Genomic DNA, 19,431 nt, shown 5'->3' on the forward strand with positions numbered 1-19,431 from the left:
CTGAGGATTCTTATTTTGCATCAAAAATAGTGGTTTCTTTTCTTCTGCTAATGAAACAGGCCAGTCTCTTGCTGCACCTCATTTCATCTTACACAACTCCACTCCAGGTGGCTGGTGTGTGTTCTGGCAGGCAATTCCAATAGTCCCCACTCTATGACTTCAATGACCTTTTGTCTTGGGCTGCTTGGCTGCCTGCCATGAAGACATGGGTCTTTATTTTGTTTTTATGTTTTGTTTCATATTCAATAGTGGAGGAGTGAAATGCTGGCTATTTTTGCTTGTTTTTAACAAGTTCAGCAGAAGAAGGATGAAAAACTGAAATCAGCAAGAATTTTGTTGTTTCTCCTTGAAGACCAAGGGGACAGAGAGAACAGTAAAAATCTTAATGCTTTTTCCCCCTAACATATCTCCAAATATGTGCCTGAAGAAGATAGAGAAACTGGCACATATTTTGCTAGTATGGAAGGAAAGAAAGAAGCAGGGTTAACTATGATCAGACAGAACATCAAGCCAATACTGTGAGCAAAGTTAAGGAAGTGGTTGAAATCCAGAAAAGGATTTCTTAAGTCAGCATTATTTATGCATGGGAGGCAAGCGAAGAAATTAAATGGAATCAACATAAAACATTTGTAGTGCCACAGGCTTCTGCCCAAATCAATCACACCAATATTTAAAATCTTATTTAGGCTGCATCACAAGGTTTGGTATCATGATCTGACCACTTAAAACTGTTTTCATTAATTCAGTAAGCATTAGACTACATAGCAACACATGCTTTGCTTATTATCTTGTGCTATTTTTAATTTCTACCCTTCAATTCAATTTTATGCAATGTGTGCACCAGGCGTCAAAAAGTATTTAATAAAACATTCAATTTATTTATTGAATTTATATAGCCCCATCTGACTTACACATGATTCTGAGTAGCATACACCATTAAAATTCACTCAACCACTTCTCAAAAGTTTGCTATAGGAACTTAGTGACAAAAGAAAACAATAGCTACCTTGGTACATCTTGTTAAATTATAATATAAATAATTTTCACTTATTGTGAACCTATATTCTTTCACTTGGATGGCTGAACAACCCTTCATTGTTCCAATCATTGTTTATTCAGTGTTATATGTGAAACAAGAACTCTGCTTATTCCTCTCTTAACAAGATTGAGACATAAGCCTTTTTAAAAAGTAGCTGTTTGAAGAGATACAACACATAATTCTTACTTCTGTTTGCTTTGTACCAAACAAGTCATACAATCAACTATTTTCTTTTTATAATTTTGGCTTACTTTGACTTTTGTGCCAAGCTTTTTTGAACTATGTTTATTGGGAGACAATTCTGCATGTACACCACCAATGTACAGTATACCACCAATATATACTCTACACTTCTCCTTAATAAGACTAAAAATACGAATACTGGGTGTCTGTATGTTAGAAAGAAAAGACCTAAAGCCGGGCATGTTGTGGATTTGTCTTTCCTGGGGATCATTGTTGTGGCCACACCCTCCAAATCGAACATCTTGTACAACTAGTGACCCTGTGTCTGAAAAAGTATTTTATTTTCCAGGGTGTTATTTACGAACAGATCAAAGGGACACCAATGGGTTCTTTCATTTCGAATTCATTGTGGAGGCGGTCCTGCAACACTTAGAAATTGTAGTTATGGCCAAGTACCGCCCAAAGCTCTGGGTTAGATATGTGGATGACACATTTGTGGTTATTAAAAACAGGATAGTGCCAATTTTATGGACGAGCTGAACTCAGTCTATCTGGACATCCGTTTCACCACTGAGGAGGAAGCCAACGGCTCTCTTGCCTTTTTGGATGTACTAGTCAGCCATCAATCTAATGGCACTCTCCATATGACCATTTACCGCAAGCCAACCCACATGGACAAAACCCTGCATTACAGGAGTAACCATCCCGTGGCACACAAAATCAGTTGCATTTGGACATTATTTGGACGGGTCAGCTCACACTGCAATACGGTTAGGGCCAAAGTCAAGGAGAAGAACTATCTATACCATATATGCAGGCTTAACGGCTACCCTGCTGAATTTGTTAGGAGATACAGCAGGACACACAAATCTCGAAGTAGCCAACCAGATAACATATCAGCCATGCTGACCACATGGACGACACTCCCGTATATTAATGGAGTGTCCGAGGCTACTGCGCGGTTGTTAGCCCCTTACAATATCAATGTCGCCCATAGACTGGACCAAACCCTGCGTGCCAGGCTAATACATCCTAAAGAGTCACTCCCCAACAAAGAAAGATCGTCAATTATATATAGAATTCAATGTAAAAATTGCCAACGAAATTACGTTGGGGAAACAACTAAGAGGCTCAAAACCAGGCTCCATGAGCATGAGTTGGTGATCAGGAGACAAGAACAATGTTCACAGGGGTGGGCACATATGGCTAGTCACAACCATATGTTTGATTTTGCCAACGCTGAGGCCATAGCCCAGGATAACACCAAGGGCAGCCGGTTGCTCAAGGAGGCCTGGCTATCCGATGAAAACTCCATTAACCATCATATAGACCAGACATGTCAAACACAAGGCCCGGGGGCCGGATCCGGCCCACAAAGTGGTTTCATGTGGCCCGCAAAGCCATCCTGGAAACAGTGAGGGAACGGCCCCCACTGCCTTGGCACTTGCCCTGGTCCCATCTCCTTTTGCCAGAGACCCTCAGATCTGTCCCACTCCTGCCCAGGCCCCCATAGGCACCCTTGATGTGAACGATGTAGAGCTGGCCATGCCCACCCAGTAGGCCATACGCACTCTAGCCATGCCCACCCAGCAGGTAACGCCCACCCTGGCCACACCGACCCGGCCCCCTGAGGGAAACTGCAATGCTGATGTGGCCCTCAATGAAATTGAGTTTGACACCCCTGATATAGACCTTTTACCTGCTTACCAGATGCTCAGGGGATGGGAGGAATGATGCTATGACTTAAGACTCTTTACAGGACCTGAACAACGCTGCTACAGGCAGAACAACAGCGATCCTTGGGAAGGATGAATCTTCAATGTGCCCTGTGTCAGACTTTGGGACATGCCCTGTATTAGATCCTGATTTGGAGGGCGTGGCCACAGCAATGAACCCCAGGAAGAATGAATCCACAACATGCCCGGCTTTAGGTCTTGAGACGGAGGCTCGGGGTCGACCAAAGAAGGGGGGAGGTACAAAACAACTGCGGCTGGGTAATTGGCTCCCTGATGTGTATACACTTACCAGGGGAGCAACCATGAATAAGAAAACAACTTTTGATCCTGCAAGCACACGAAGAAATGCGGGACATTTAGAAATGCTACGGCTGTTTGAAGTCAATAGACCAGTGACCCGCTCAATGAGCAGGGTGCAAAAGCAGCCGGCTATATAGGCAAACTCCCAGATCTCCTATTCTTACTCTGACGTAGTCAGCAGTTTGGCTGACGAAAGCTAAGTGTTTTGCATATTAAACAGTTTATTTTTCTATCCTGGTGCTTGATTCTTTTCTTTCTAACACTCTACACTTAATAAATTAATCCACTATCTGTTCTTTGATACGAATCTTTTATATCATGTATCAGAATAGAAAAATTAAATATGAGCAATCTAGATTAAAATCAGTTTATTATATTGAGATGACGCAATATGTTTATTATTAATAGGCAGGCTATGTAAACCCAATACTGTATATTGATTTTAATCACAACCATTTAATTATTTTATTTAATTTATTATGCTAACCATCTCCCCCATAAGGTGACTCTGGATGGCTTAATTAACCAACCATGATTAATATGCCTTTATTAATATAAACTACAACCAATTTGATTCATATATCACATTAAAACAAACCAAATGAACCACATCATGGTTTATTGTGATGTGTACATTCAGTCATTGTATATTTTTCAGACTATAGTTAATTGGGTAGAATACAAAAATTATCTTTAAGCATTTCTTCTGTCCATATGTACAGTACCACAAATTGTAGTCACTAAAATTTATATACACTTTTATGAATTATAAACTTTTGTGGAACTTGAAAATAAAATATCATAGTTGAAGCCATTTTTAAGTTACTGATAAATACCTCAAAATCAGTTTAGTTTTACATCAAAAGTCTCAGAGCATTTGATTAATCTATTCATCTATATCACCCAATTTGAAAATATAAATTAAATTTGTTTACCAAATATGTTAGAACATCATTATTATTTTTTTGGTTGCAGTACAGATGGATACTTTAAGTTAGACTCCTTGGGTTGGTATTGTAACAAGCATAAACAATTAAATGGGAAGGAGAAGATGCGTAACTATGCAAGTATGCAAAGCTAAGTATTTACATAGGCAAACCAGTATGTCCAGATTATCTCATACTGGGATGATGGATACTTTAAAAGCTAGAAGAGCCACTGTATAATTGCATTTTTAGTATCCAGTAAATAAATACAACATAAAGGTAAAGGTAAAGGTTCCCCCGCACATGTGTGCTAGTCGTTTCCAACTCTAGGGGCCAGTGCTCATCTCCGTTTCAAAGCCGAAGAGCCAGCGCTTGTCCGAGGACGTCTCCGTGGTCATGTGGCCGGCATGACTAGATGCCAAAGGTGCACGGAACGCTGTTACCTTCCCACCATAGTCGTCCCTATTTTTCTACTTGCATTTTTATGTGCTTTCGAACTGCTAGGTTGGCAGAAGCTGGGACGAGTAACAGGTGCTCACTCTGTTATGCGGCACTCAGGATTTGACCAGCCAAACTGCCGACCATCTGATCGACAAGCTCAGCGTCCTAACCCACTGAGCCACCAACATAGGCAGCAACTATTTTAGATATCGCTTTTTGAAATACAGTTTCCAAATCTAAGTTAAAAAGCACAAACTCACTCTAAGTGAACAGATGTTCTTGTAAAAGTGCTTCCAGCAAAAAACCTAGTTGAATTCAAATCAGTAATAAAAAAGTCTTACAGCTGGCAGATCTAAATTACAGGATTGTTTTTAAAAAATATAACAAAGCATAAAAATCACCAAAATTTAAAATAGTTCACAGAAAATTTAGGAAAAAATATGTAAGGTGTCAACATGTTTGAAATAGATTGACCAGTTATATTTAAAAAAAACAAGAGACTATTTCTGCTTTCAGCATATGACAAAAAGAAAAGATTAAGAAAGTGAGAGTTTAGGATTGAAGCCTAATGGTAAAATATCAAGTTCTGTAGTGGGGAACATAACTAATTTAGGAACAAGGCATCTAGGAACTTCAATCAGTTTCAGTATTTCATAAAGTCTAATAAATTTTATAATTACTCTGAGAGTTTATAGCAAAGTAAAGATTTATACATATTGGATACAGCTGAGCTTTTTCTTGCTATAAGAAGTTGTGACACATAGAGAATTATGGATACTACATAATTTACATGCACACCATAAAGTTGTAGTCAAGGCTTCAAGATACACTTCTATTAAAGATCAAGAGAAACATGTACAAATTTAAGCATTAGGTTAAAAGACAGACCTTTTGACTTAATCTCTTGCTAACTCTTCTATTCAATCATTTGTTCTTTATTGGACTTTGACTTTATTATTGGAAGATACTGAGATAGGGACAATGACCAATCAAATTAACTACTCATTCAAACTACTTCTACCATAAAAATAATTTTATTACATGATCCTGCAATGCTGCCTTATAGATTTTTAATACATCTTTCTTTTTCTATCAATATCAAAAATTATCACCATTCAATTGTTTTACTGAAGGAAAAATTCATGTAAAAGTAAACATCTGGGAGCTTTCTCCAAATTGATGTTGCCTAAAGGATTGTGGAGCTTGAAATCAACATTCATTCATTCATTCATTCATTCATTCATTCATTCATTCATTTGAAGGATTTGTATGGCCACCTATCTTAAAACACAACCTCTGGTTGGTTCACAATATAGGGTGAAACATTTTTTTAAAAAGAAATTTGTTTGGTGTTTAGTGCAATATGATATGGAAGTAATAAAATACAGCTAAAGTCCTTATCCTATGGTATTAAAGCCAACATTCAAGTACAAGATATAATGAGGTATGGAATATATTATAATATATATAATATATTATGGCTAAGGAAGAAGTGTAAAGCTTACAATTAAATTCATATTGTGTTGGACAAAAAACTGCAGACTTGCAACATAGAAAGGGAGATAAAGTCAGTGACAGTATCTGACAGAGAAAATTATACTACTAAATTGCATTGTAAGAATAATATAGCCCTTTGTTAAAGAAATACAAAAGACTAGTAAGCTTTCAAATATGATTCTTAAAAATGGAAAAGTTTAAAGTTAAATACCTTCATGACAAAGGAAAGGTACTATCCAAAGTGTGACAGATTGACATTTGTTATGGATTGCTGTTGATTAAGCAATTTAAAAAACAGTATTTTCTCTTATAATAAACACATTGGTTTTCAGCATTATAAAAAAATTAAAGAAATTTAGTTGCAGAGGAAAATTAAGAACTAGTTTCTTTTGCAAAGAAACATGTAGGTGAACTTTCAGATTTGTATCAATTGATCAAATAACTTGGCAATTAGTAGCAAGAAAAATGCCAATTCCAGAATATAATTTACAATGTAATATTTACATAATTTAATGGTGTTTATGTTCCAGCTGGCTACTGAATAAAATCACAAAACTTTTTTAAAAAACAAGCATGTTTGATACTTATTCAGGAAACAATAAACTTGTGCTCAGAATAATACATCTAATTTGAAATATATTTTCTTACCAAAGGAAAAACCGTATATCTGAAGTTCTTGTGCACTGGACCAACCAGTTTTAAAACACTGAAGAGGCTTCTTGGGAAGTGACAATTCTAAATGCATCATGTACATGCATAACATTCACAAAAGCTCAGTAATCACAAATTGCCACTTATATCCAAGGTAAACATGAATGCTACAAGCTGGCCTCTTTTCTAGCCATCAGTTAAGAAAGCAGGTAATGAGTGGCCCAAAAGGAAGTGATTAATACATTCTCGCATTACCCTGATGGGGACAGTGAATAGACATACAAGGAAAACAAAGAGATATGGAACAGTTGTTTTAGCAGAATGGCTTCAAGAAGGGGTAAGCAAGATAAGTGAACATTACTAACTTCATTTTATACATGCAAGTTGTCCTGATTTAAGTGTAATGAGAAGCAATTAACATAACTGCGAATAGATTCTGCTTAAGTCAGTATCACTTTGTGCTTACAGCAACCTTATCTCAAGTTGATGCTCTCAGGGTGGACAGGTGTATCTATCTCATAATAATTGAATCAGAAGCACCCATGTTGTTCTGAGGCAATAGGAGCCAAAGACCAAACAAGTGCAAGGTGCCAAGTTTGGGAAAGCTGTGTAGAGAAATTAGAGAACTTAGGAAAAAGAAAGAAAAGAAAGTAGACAGAGCCAAAGGTATCACCTAAAATAACACACTTCCCCATCTCAGGTGCAGATGTACACTTCTAGCTTTTACCTTCTGTCCCAAGAAACCTGTTCCAAATTATAGAGGTTTCATGACTTATACATATTCAGCAGTGTGCCACATCACCATTTATGCTCACTAAGAACCAAAATGCATCATACCCATGTAAAGCCCATGTAAGCCAGGATTCTGTTTCCAGAATGGTTAACCAGACACCTGCTCAAATAAATGGTGATTTTTCCAGAAATGGTTTTATCCTCTTTTCCCAAAGCCTTTGAACTATGGTGCTGGAGGTGACTATTATACATCCCATGGACTGCAAAAATAACAAAGAAGTCCTAGACCGAACCTCACCAAAAATATCACTTGAAGCCAAGATCATTCATTCGAAAAGTCAATAATGCTGGGCGTGATCCGTGGAAAAATGAAAAGAGGCTGCTCTAGTACCTGCTGGCTGGCTACTATAAAGGATGACACCGGGATGATCTTGGCAGATCTGAAGGAGGCGGTGTGAGACAGAGGGGCACAGAGAGTGCTGATCCATAGAGTGGCCAAGGGTTGGACATGACTAAATGGCTGATGATGACACATGGCCATCAAAAGAAGAGTGAATTAGAATATATAACTTAATCTTACATGGACTATCAAGATTACTACTGATAATTAGTCAGAATTAAACAGATTATTTGTGTGCCACTTACAGAATTCTAAGCAATAATACTGTAATATCCAAACACTAGGAATAAATATCAATATTACTAAACTTTGTTTAATGTTTCCAGTTTTAGATTCCTAAATCACATCAGCTTCATATTTTGCATGTTTCAAATTTTAAGCAAAATTACTTTTTTTTAATCTAGATAAAAAAACTCGATAAAAATTTGGGTGACGAATATCATTGCTCTCACATAAAATGTGAAGCTTTAGTTATCCATTTGAAAGACTAAGATACCCATTTAGAGGAACAGGAAGATTCGAATAGGTTTAATACCATCAGATCAGCAGGATTTCAGAATTTTATTTGGAATATAGTTCAATTCAGGACAAAGACAGGTTTTCTTTGTCCGAGGAAAGAAATTTCTGTTGTTTGTTATAGCTTCCCCCTCAGGTATCTACTCTCTTCTTATTGCCTGTGCTTCAAGCGGGGGTGTACACTTCACCTTAGCAATGGATGGAAACCCAACAACTGGGGAAGAAATGAAATGGGCTTACCTGGAGTTCACCTTGCGGCATATTCACACACAGTCCCTACTTATTAAAACAAGACATATCACACTAGTGTCTGAAAAGCTATTGCTCAATTTGCTTCAGCAGCTGTCTCCGGCTTATATCCTAGCACAAGAATAAAACTGGAGGCTATTACCACACATTTTGCTGGATGTGGGATTGCATCCTGAACAACTAGTCTGAAGGAAACTAGAGTTTTAATCTGAAGAGGTCTTCAGGCTGATTCCCACACAATCCTGGTGTTCAAGTTACACAGGGGATGGGGTGTGGTACTGAGCTGTCGATAGACCCTGATGCACAAGAAAGGGTGTGAATGAATAAATGTATATGCCTAAGGCATACTCTCACAACCCCATTGTATTAATAAGCTGTGCACCTGTGTTGTGCACAAACTAACACTGAGAACTACTTTACATAGAAAAGTAGATGTATCAGTATAAAGTCCTAGAGAGCAATTGAGAGGTACAGATTTCTTTATGTGTGAACCAGAAATACAAACAGAGTAAGCCATTTCTACATCCTGATGCTTTCTCTGAGAAAATGTGAATCCAACAGAAAGGTGAAGAAAGAATATCAGAAGCATCTAAAGAAATACCACTGCAAGAATAGTTGCTGAACTGTAAATTCACCTAGGCCTAGGGTCTACAGGCAACCACAGGCAAACAGAGATATTTCTAAATATAAATTTGAAATTTGCAGAACTTCAAATAACTTACAATTAACACTATAAAAATCCAGTTATATCTAAAAACAGTAAGTTTCTAAGAAATCCACACTCACATCCATGATAATAAAAAAACATATATCATCACAATGAATAAAAAATATAATTGACTGGAATTCACATTCTAAGACAAATTTCTATATAATAATGATGCTACAATCTTACAACACAATGCTCAGATGTCACTATGTCAGTGTTTTAATAGCCACATAATAATTTCTCTACAAAAAAGGGAGATTGAGCAACTACCCACAAATACTACAGCAGCAAATTCTGCAGCATGGACGGCATTTGAAAGGCTGTTTTGTTTTCCTTAAAAAGCAAACACGAATGTTTATTGTATTTGGAACACAAAAACACAGACCTTTTATATGTTTAGGAAACCTAAATTATTTCTAGCTTCCCCTTTAATGTAGAACATGCAATATGGCAGTTTACTGCTTTTCTTTTGCAATCACAATATTCATCCCTGGTATCCAATCCACTGCTGAGACTTTCAATTTTTTCAGGCCTTAGATCAGGGGTGTCAAACTGCCGGCCCGGCCCATGGGCTGGATGCATCACAACAAAACCGTGCCCATCCCATTGCCAGCAATGGGGAAAAAGCTCTGATACGTCACGCGACGTCACGTGACGTCGCGAGTTTGACACCCCTGCTTTAGATCAAAACATTGGGTTCTCTGCCAAATAGTATTTTTTTATGTCAGCTAACATAACTGAAAATAATCAGGGACATACTTTATTCCAGAAACTGGAATAAGCACACTGTTGTTTTTTGAGTTACAACTTGATAGCCATAATGACACATATCTTACAACTGTAAACTTTGGGCTCACACTCTCCTATGTCCCAACAAGTGAATAGTCAATATTGGATAGAAGCCAAACCATTTCTCTTCCTTTATGGCTGAATTTAAATTATGTACCATTAGTGCCTGACAGGGACATCAGTGCTAAATCATTGAAGCAGAAGAAATTTCAAAATCTAGAACAAGCTTGATACATTTCATGAGAACATGAAAAGTTGTTACTGAACATTTTTATAAATCAATCCAAACATGCACAATGCATCTTAATAATTAAACTTAACGCCTTACTAACAGCTAAAATGCAATTTTAAAGTATCCTTAAAGCCCTTAAACTCTTTATAGATTAAGAAAAAAAACACATTTTTTTCAGACCTCATTTTCCAATCTTAAAGAGGTTTGTGGTCTAAGTTTTTAAAAGTGTGGGAATAGGCACATGCAAATTAGGAATAAAACTGCTTTATGTTTAGGAGACCACCCAGGTGAGGGCTGACCCCTATGCCACAGCAAGTTGATCATTTAAAAAAGAAGTTAATCTAAATTCATCCCAGTTTCCATTGGATTAACACTAATAATATCTGAGATTAGAAATTTAAGAGAATAGCAGGTACCTTATATTTAAGGCCTGTTTGATTAAGCCTCCCCCCCCAAAAAAAAACAACTATAAGGAGAATCCTGCAGTAAGAAAATTCCCTGTACACTGCATACATCTCAGATCAGTGGTGATAATGTGAAATGCCCTTGCCTTTATTTCTCTCCTAGGCACTAGCTGATGCTATTATTATTATGATGATGTTATTAAGCTGCTTGCTTCGTTTCTGGACAAATCCTAAAAAAAAACGTGGGGAGGAGACCAATTAAAAATAACAAGCTCACTAACAGCCAGAGTCGAAGTGAGATCAGAGGCAGTCATCCCTGAAATCAAGATACAGTATAAGGCGAGGCGCTGTGGGCTGCAGCGAAGATCGTCCTCACCGCCCCCACCGCCCCCCCCCGGAGAGAGAGAGATGCTGACGCCAAAGTTACCCGCCTGTCGATTGCAGTGGCAGAAACAGCAACAGAGATGGTGGATGTGGCGATAAGGGGTCTCTTTCCCCCATAGGAGACGGTACCCCCAGCAAGAGCCATTTTCTAATCACCCCTGTTCCAACCAAACGCAGCCCCCCCCCTTTCCTGTCTCCCACCTGCCCGGCCTGCTTCTTCCTGCGGGGCGCGAGGTTCTCTCCCCCCCCCCCGCAACGCTTCCCTCTCACGGGCCGACCCCGGAGCAGCTTCTGCCTCAAGAAAGCCCATTGTTTCCACGGCTGCGCCTCGCTTGCTGTGGCTGCTGCCTCAAGAGCCTTGGCCTTCCTCTCTCCCGTCTCCGCCGAAAGCGCTCGGGGCTCCCGCGGGCACCTTGCGACACCTCCCGGGAGGGGGTTGCTGTGGCGGCGGGAAGGTTATCGCTCCTTCTACTACTTCCAAGGGGGCCCTCCGGTCTTTTGTAATCCAGAAGCGGCATCCCGCCTTTCCAGCCGCAGTCCGAGGGAAAGGCTGACGGTCGGGGCGGCTACGGAGAACTTACCCGGGGATACCCAACGGCTCTCACCTCAAGCTTACCCCTCCCCCCTTCCTTCCTTCCTTCCTTAGCTCCCCCCGCTTTTAGTTCCCAGGAGCAAGAGAGGGGCTAAGCCTGCCTTTCGGCCCCCCCCCCCCGTTTCTCTCAGAATATGTGAAGAGGAGAGGAGAACCTGGAGGGCGCTTTTCCTTCCCTCCTCTTCTTTTGGCCCCTCTCTACTCGCGAAGGGGTGTGTGTGTGTTTGTGTGTGTGTGTGTGTGTGTTTGTGTGTGTGTGTGTGTGTGTGTGTAGAAGAAGCCGTGGACTGCACCTTCTTCCCTCACGCTCAGGCAGCCCAGTCCAAGCCGTGAAAGTACCGCTTCGGCCAAGCTCGAGGTCTACCACTTCTGTAGGAAGGCAAGTCTTTCTGAAACCGACGCAGCGAAGAAGAAAGCGAGGAATGGACCAGCGTCCGCTTGTGCCTCGACGGCGGCTTCTGTCGTGAATGTTTGACTGAACATTTCTTTCTCTCTCTCTCTCTCTCTCTCTCTCTCTCTCTCTCTCTCTCTCTCTCTCTCTCTCTCTCTCTCTCTCTCTCTCTCTCTCTCTCTCTCTCTCTCTCTCTCTCTCTCTGTGTGTGTGTGAGAGAGAGAGAGAGAGAGAGATTTGAAGGAGAAGTGGAGTAAAAGGCGAGTTCTAATAATAATAAACCTTTATTGTCAAAGTACAACATGTGTACATTGAGATTAGCTGAGCCTCCCCCTGTGCTCTCTCCCCCCAACCCACAGTGACAACAAACCCTCCATCCCACCACACTATGTGAACCAACTACACCACACACCGGCCTCCCAAGTCAATTCTGCATAAGATTATGTCCCATTTAAAAGCCTAACAGCCCACGGATAAAAGCTATTTTTCAGCCTGTTGGTACGGCTGGCTATATGATTGATTACAAAGGCAAAGGAGTTAAAAGATGCCGGACTGGCGAGAATCTTGTCTTAATTTGATCGGGGGGGGGGAGAGAAAGAAATCTAACCGAAGCCAACGATCCCCCTTTTCATTCGAAGCAAACACACACGATCGCCTTCTTCCTCCCGAAATCCACTTCCATTTCGCCTTTCCCCCCCCCCCCGCGCGCCCCCCCCAATGGTTCACCTTTCCCCGAGACAAGGGCTCTCCCGATCCCATCGGGCGTGATTTCAAACGCCCGAGTTAGCACACCTGCTGACTCGGATGATGGGAACTGTAGTCCAACGCGTAGATAAGAGGCACCGAGCTGGCAGGGCGATGTTTCTAACCCTGGAAGGGACGTCGGGCAAAGCGAGAGGGGAGAGAGAGAGAGAGAGAGGGGGGAAATCGGATGCCGAGAAAGCCGGCTGGCGGCTCCCTCTTCTTCAGCGGCCTCTTTTCTCGCCAATCAAACGGCGAAGGAGCCGCGGCCCCGAGGATCCCAGTGCAGGGCGCGAGGCAGAAAAAGGACGTCTTAAAGCAGGGGTCTTCAAACTTGGCCCTTTTATGACTTGTGGACTTCAACTCCCAGAATTCCTCAGCCAGCTTTGCTGGCTGAGGAATTCTGGGAGTTGAAGTCCACAAGTCATAAAAGGGCCAAGTTTGAAGACCCCTGTCTTAAAGTCTTCGTTGACCGCCACAGATCAGCCCATGCGATCCGGACCTCCGACCTGTAGAAGGACGACTCCCCCCCGCCCTGCCAGCAGCCAGCCTCTCCAGCTGCGCCCGGTGGGCACCGTAGTCTAGAGACATCGGCAGCTGCGCTTCCAATACACCGAGCCGAGAAACGTAAAGTCCGAGTATAGAAAACCAAGAGCAAACCTGGACCGACCGACCTACCTGCCTGCCAGCCGGGGCTCCGCGACCGAACCCGCAGCGTCCGGACGCCGAGCAGGCGGACTCCTCAAAGCCTCCGGACGCCACCGCTGCCCTCGCCGCCACCGCTTGCCAGGATTAAGCCGGACAAGGCGGAGACGCTGCGCAAGCGCAACGTTAGGCGGGGCTGTTTCAGGTAGCAGCAGCAGCAGCCTACTCGCCAAGTAGCAATTAAGGGCGGAAAGGCGAAGCGCTCGCCGCGCTCCGGGGGTGTTTTGAGAGGTCCCTCCCGCCCCCTGCGTTCGTCCCCGCTCTTGTGTCCACGAATCGCGAAAGTCGGAGGCTCAGAACCAGCCAGCGCCTTTGCCCAGCAGCTGCAGCAACAACAACAACCGAGGCTTGGAGAGTAATCGCATCAAACCCCAAAGAGCTTCCCGTCCGTCCGAGTGGGCGTGCGGAGAATTGTACTGCACCTGCCCTCCCGCCGGCACTCCCTTAGGAAACTGGAGTGCAGCAGGTAGTCCTCGACTTACAACAGATCGTTTAGTGACCGTCCAAAGTTGCAACAGCACTGGTCAGAGTGGCACTGAAAAAAAGTGACTAATGACCATTTTTCACGCTAATGGCTGTTGCATCTTCTCCGTGGTCATGTGATTGACATTCGGCTGCTGCTTGACAGCTGACTCACATTTTTAACCATTGCAGTGTCCAGGAGTCACGTGATTCCCTTTTGTGACCTTCAGACAAGCAAAGTCAACAGGGAAACCAGATTCACTCAACAACCGTGTTACTAATATAAGAACTACGATGACTCACTTAACAAATGTGGTGAGAAAAATTGTAAAATGGGGCAGGACTCACTTAACAAATTTCTCGCTTAGCAATATAAATTTCAAGGTCAATTGTAGTCGTAAGTTGAGGACTTCCTGTGTGTAGTCCTAGAGCTGTGTGAGAAAGGTTTATTCCTTTGCATTATGCAGTCCCTGCCTTTACCTGCTGATTCTGTGATGTGCAAAAAACAAAAACAAAAACCCAAAGTGGATCCTAGCAGATACGGAGGAGTCCCCATTTTAATTCTTTTCCGATATTTTAATGAATTGATCTTTTTTATTCAAGGCAGTATGGCTAGGTTCCTAGGAGTTTCTTAAGTATCTAAATTTTTTCTCCCCCTCCCACAGACTCTGGGCCCTTGGGCCTCTGACTTCTGTAAAGAAAGAAAAAAAAAGGAAGAATAGGGTACAAATGCTGTTGGATAAGGTGAGACTAAGGAAGGGATTCCTTGAACAACTTGTCAGGAAGCCTTTAAAGTCCTAGAAGGGCCTGGGGCAAAGAGCAGGCTTGGAACCTCAAAGATCGTAAGACAATCTGATGCCCTCAAATCCCTCTTGTGGACATCCATCTAAACCTTTTCTAAGAGGTGGATACAAAATCTAGCACACAAAGATCAAGTCTCTGTGGGAAAGCAAGTCTCCTGTGACCCCCTTTAGTTAATATTAAAAGATTCTGGATTTGAACAAAATGCTAAATTGAAACACAACTGTCTGGTTAGCGGGTCACTGTTTAAGACAAATGTAATGTATAACGGACAATAGGCAGGATTCTCACGTTATGCCAAGGTATAGTGAAGTTTGTTTTTGCCACAGTCTTTAGCCTAATATAAGCCTAAATGGTTTGATTCAGTTACCTGCGGAACCAGCTTAATTCCACAAGCTATTAAGGGCTAACATTTTGTAAAAATACTGCTTCAATGTGATATGTAAATCTAGTTACTGGTCCATTAAAATAATGGTTTGTTCAACAATTCATAATGGATAGAATTACATATTACACTAAGACAAATCTAAATGTATTACATTATGGTTTAGTGCAATATAATGCAACATAGGAACTACTCTAAAAGAAAAGATCAAACTCACTATCCACATGAAACTTTGTTGGAGAGTCCTTTGAATTGAATCAACACTCCATCTAAGAAATACTCTATCTCACCTAGTCTAATATTCTGTGGTTGTAACCATAATGCTAATGTAACAAAGTATGGTTAGCATGCCACATTGGCTATGATTATCCAACCCAAGCAAATGGGAACTATATCACACAGGGAGCAGCAAAGCTTACCTGGAAATACTGGATTAAAGTTTCTGATGTTGAGGGCCTAGATATAAGAAACCATTTTGCACTTAGTTGGACTCAATTTTGGTGTGAATGAAAGAAATCCTCTGTCCGCTTTACTTATTTGTAAGGTCAGAATCCATTCTGCTTGTTTGGGCATTACAGAGGTGAAGCTATTACTGCTGGTGAATTTTCTTTAATGGGTACTTCGAAAAGATAATTCTTCAAAACAGGACAAGAAATACTTTTATCAGGAAAAAGATAGGGGTTTTTTTCTAGCCTCCAGGAGGGTAGGTTTTCAACTTCCCAAATGCCCTAACGCGTTGTGGCATTGAGTTGTCCAGCATTTAAGAATAAAATTGGCAATTATCCCGCAAGAAGAAAGCAAAAGAGGCAAAAAATTCAAAAGTAAGGATTTGAATGTGAAAGAGAAAAATGCTTAATTTCTCAAAAATAAATACAATAGGTTAAAAATTGCCTAATGTGAAGATTAATTGTGACTTTTGATACCTACTAAGGCAGTTGAGCAACAATTTAAATTCTAATTAAGATACATTCTTGACATTCCACACTTTTTACTCAATCATCCTTATACATGCATAAAATAAATGCCTTTGAAATATACAGGGATGAAGGGATCATTAGACCAAACTTGTGCCAGAGGCAAACCCCTTAGAGAGGAAGATTTTTCTATTACCATCGGTCTATGGGTATATATAGAAGACTCATCTGAAACAGACTATTGCACAAGTTCTGTTCCTGGCTGCTGTTTTCTTCCTGCCGTTTTCAGCCACTGTTTTCACTAAGAATTTGTGCTTTGTTGCGTCTTGAACTTCTTTCTGTTTCTTTTTCTCCTTTCATTGTCTTTGTCGGGCCTCGGGAGCCCGACACTCGAGGGGGGGCCCCTCCACCTCCCCAGCACCCCCCGCCTGCCGCCCGCTGGACCTGCCTGCCTCCCCGGCGGACTGCGAGGCTCCTGAGGTCGCGCCGGACGGGATCGGCTCCGTAGCGGCCCGGAAGGCTCCAGGGGCCGCGCCGCCGCTTCGACTGTCCTCCTCCCCCGCCGCACAACAGCTGACTTCGCCTGGCGGTGCGTCGGCGGCCCGGAAGGTTCAGGAGGCCGCGCCGCCGCTTCGGCCGTCTTCCTCCGCGGTGCAGCACCTGTCTTCGCCTGGCGGTGCGTCGGTGGCCCGGAAGGCTCGGGAGGCCGCGCCGCCGCCCCGGTCGTCTTCTTGCGCGCCACAGCTGACCGGCGGAGGCTCGGGCCCACTCACGGCGGCCTGGGAGGGTACAAGAGCTTCGGGAGCCCGCAGCACGACGCTGGCCCTTCCCCGGCTTTGGCTACCGGGACTACGTTTGGCAAGGCAGGCCGAGACACGGGACAGTTGGGCGCAGGGCTGTATGGCCTGGGAGCCGGCGGGTCCGTTGGGAGACAGGCCCCTTCCCGCCGCGGTGCCTGGGTGGCTGGGAGCCTCGGGTGTGAACGACCACGGGGGGTTTCGGAGTTGGGCGCGGCAGGGAGGTGGTGAGGGGGTGGAGCACGGTGGCGGCAGCGCACGGGAGGAGGCTTACCTGGTTGGGCGACGGGCGAAGGGACTTGTAGGGGAGGGGTGGGGAAGTTATAGGGAATGGGAGGGCGTGGACGTGTTTGGGTGGAGTATGGGTGGGTGTTTTGGGTGTGTATATAATAGCGTTGGCTGCAGGTAGCGGCCAACGCTGTCTTTGTTTCTTGTTGCGGCTGTTGCCTTGAAGAATAAAGTGCTTGCAGATCGCAGCGGAAGTCTCTCGTTCCTGTGTTCGGCACTCTGCCCTGCTTGCTGCAGGACGAGTATTGACAGAAAGCCAACGTTGCCCCATAGCATTGCGGCCTTTCTGCCTTTCTGCTGTGTTTCGCTTTGAGTGCCATGGCAGAGGGCTTGCAAGGAGCCGCCTTGGAGACTGGTTTGGAGGAGGCCGGCGTGGCCGGGGCGGAGGCAACACCACCCGAGGGGAGGGAAGTGGAGGACGGGATAGGTTCGGAGAGGTCGGGGCACGTGACAACTCCCAGGAGAACCACAGAGCGCTCCAGAACGGCGTACCAGGTGACCGACAAGACACCCCGAACGTCAACCCCGCTGCGCCCAGAGGGGCCGGCGGATGGGCGGACCGATACATCCGACGGGTCTGAGGACCATGAGTACGAGGAGGACCCGATGGTAAGTGCTCCAGTGTGCCCCTTTGTGTTGCCTGTGACGTTGATAAGCCCACAAACAGGCGAAAGGAGGGAATGTAAAGCTTTGATCGATTCAGGTAGCACGCGCTGCCTTATCAGCCTGGAAACGGCAAGGAAGGCCGGCATCCCCCTTCAGCGGCTCCCCAAACCCCTCCGGTTCCAGCAGGTGGACGGGTCCCTTCTGGGCGGGGCACCCATCACGCATGTGACGGCACCGGTGAGGATGGAGTTAGGTACACACTGGGAGACCCTACGATTTGTCGTGGTGCCGTCCATGACGGAGGCGGTCATCCTGGGACTCACATGGTTGGACAGATGGGGTCCCACGGTCTGGTGGGAGGGGGGGTGCCGACACCTTCGTTTAGGGACGGGGCCCCAGCCCCCTGCAAAGCATACCTTCATGGGTCCGGAGGGGGCCGGTGGGCCTGAGAGTGCCGCGGGGGTGGGAGCTGGGCGTGAGATACAGGTGCCACGGGAGTACGGCGATCTAGCAGACATTTTCGGCGAGAAAGAGTGTGATGCTCTGCCGCCCCACCGCCCCACGGACTGTGCCATAGAACTGGAGCCGGGGGCGAAACTGCCGAAGCCCCGCATGTACGCAATGGCACCCCGGGAGATGCAGGAGCTCCGACAATACATAGATAAGAATCTGCGGAGGGGGTTCATCCAGCCTGCCCGGTCCAAGATGGCGGCCCCTGTCCTATTCAGGGAGAAGAAGGACGGGACCCTAAGACTGTGCGTGGATTACCGGGGGGTTAACGCGGTATGTGTGGAGCACTTGTACCCCCTCCCTCTGGTGAAGGACCTTTTGGCCCATTTGGCTACGGGCCGGGTGTTCACCAAATTAGACCTCAGGGAGGCGTACTACCGTGTCCGGATCAAAGCCGGCGACGAATGGAAGACGGCTTTCAATTGCCCGTTGGGGAGCTTTCAGTTCAGGGTAATGCCGTTTGGTCTGCAGGGAGCCCCCGCGGTCTTCATGCAATTGATTAACCAAGTCCTGCATGAACATTTGTACCGGGGGGTCCTGGTCTACCTTGATGACATCCTCATATACACGTCAACGCTGGAGGAGCATGTTGCCCTGGTTCGGTGTGTACTAACCAAACTGAGGGACGCCCAATTATATGTGAAACTCTCTAAATGTGAGTTTCACAAGTCCCGGCTGGACTATTTGGGATATCGGGTGTCTTCAAACGGGGTGGAGATGGACCCAGGGAAGGTGGAAGCCATCCAACAATGGCAGGCCCCACGAACCCGGAAACAGTTGCAGAGTTTCCTGGGTTTCGCTAATTTTTACCGCCAGTTCATCCCAAACTTTGCTTCCATCGCCTTGCCACTCACAGATCTGCTGCGGACAAAGCACTCAGCAACACCGCCGCGGCCAGGGCAAAAGCTGGCGTGGACTACTGTGTGTCAGCAGGCTTTTGAGATGCTCAAGGCACAATTTGCTAAGGAGCCCGTCCTACAACACCCGAACCCTGACCTGCCCTACGTCGTGCAGGTCGATGCAAGTGACGTGGCTGTTGGAGCTGTCCTTC

The 19,431-nt window shown here is 44.2% G+C and overlaps 1 protein-coding gene across 1 annotated transcript in view; it reads right to left on the reverse strand.

Annotated features, from left to right (window-relative positions):
• FHDC1 (FH2 domain containing 1) overlaps positions 1 to 12,990 on the reverse strand; it is a gene marked incomplete at its 3' end in the record, with an annotated part of 52,483 nt that extends 39,493 nt beyond the window's left edge. The window contains exon 1 of the mRNA XM_081332826.1: positions 12,898 to 12,990. The remainder of the gene's footprint in view (positions 1 to 12,897) is intronic.
• Between the last annotated feature and the right edge of the window lie 6,441 nt (positions 12,991 to 19,431).

This window comes from Vipera berus (assembly GCF_964194415.1).
Source record: "Vipera berus genome assembly, chromosome: 7".
NCBI lineage: Eukaryota > Metazoa > Chordata > Lepidosauria > Squamata > Viperidae > Vipera > Vipera berus.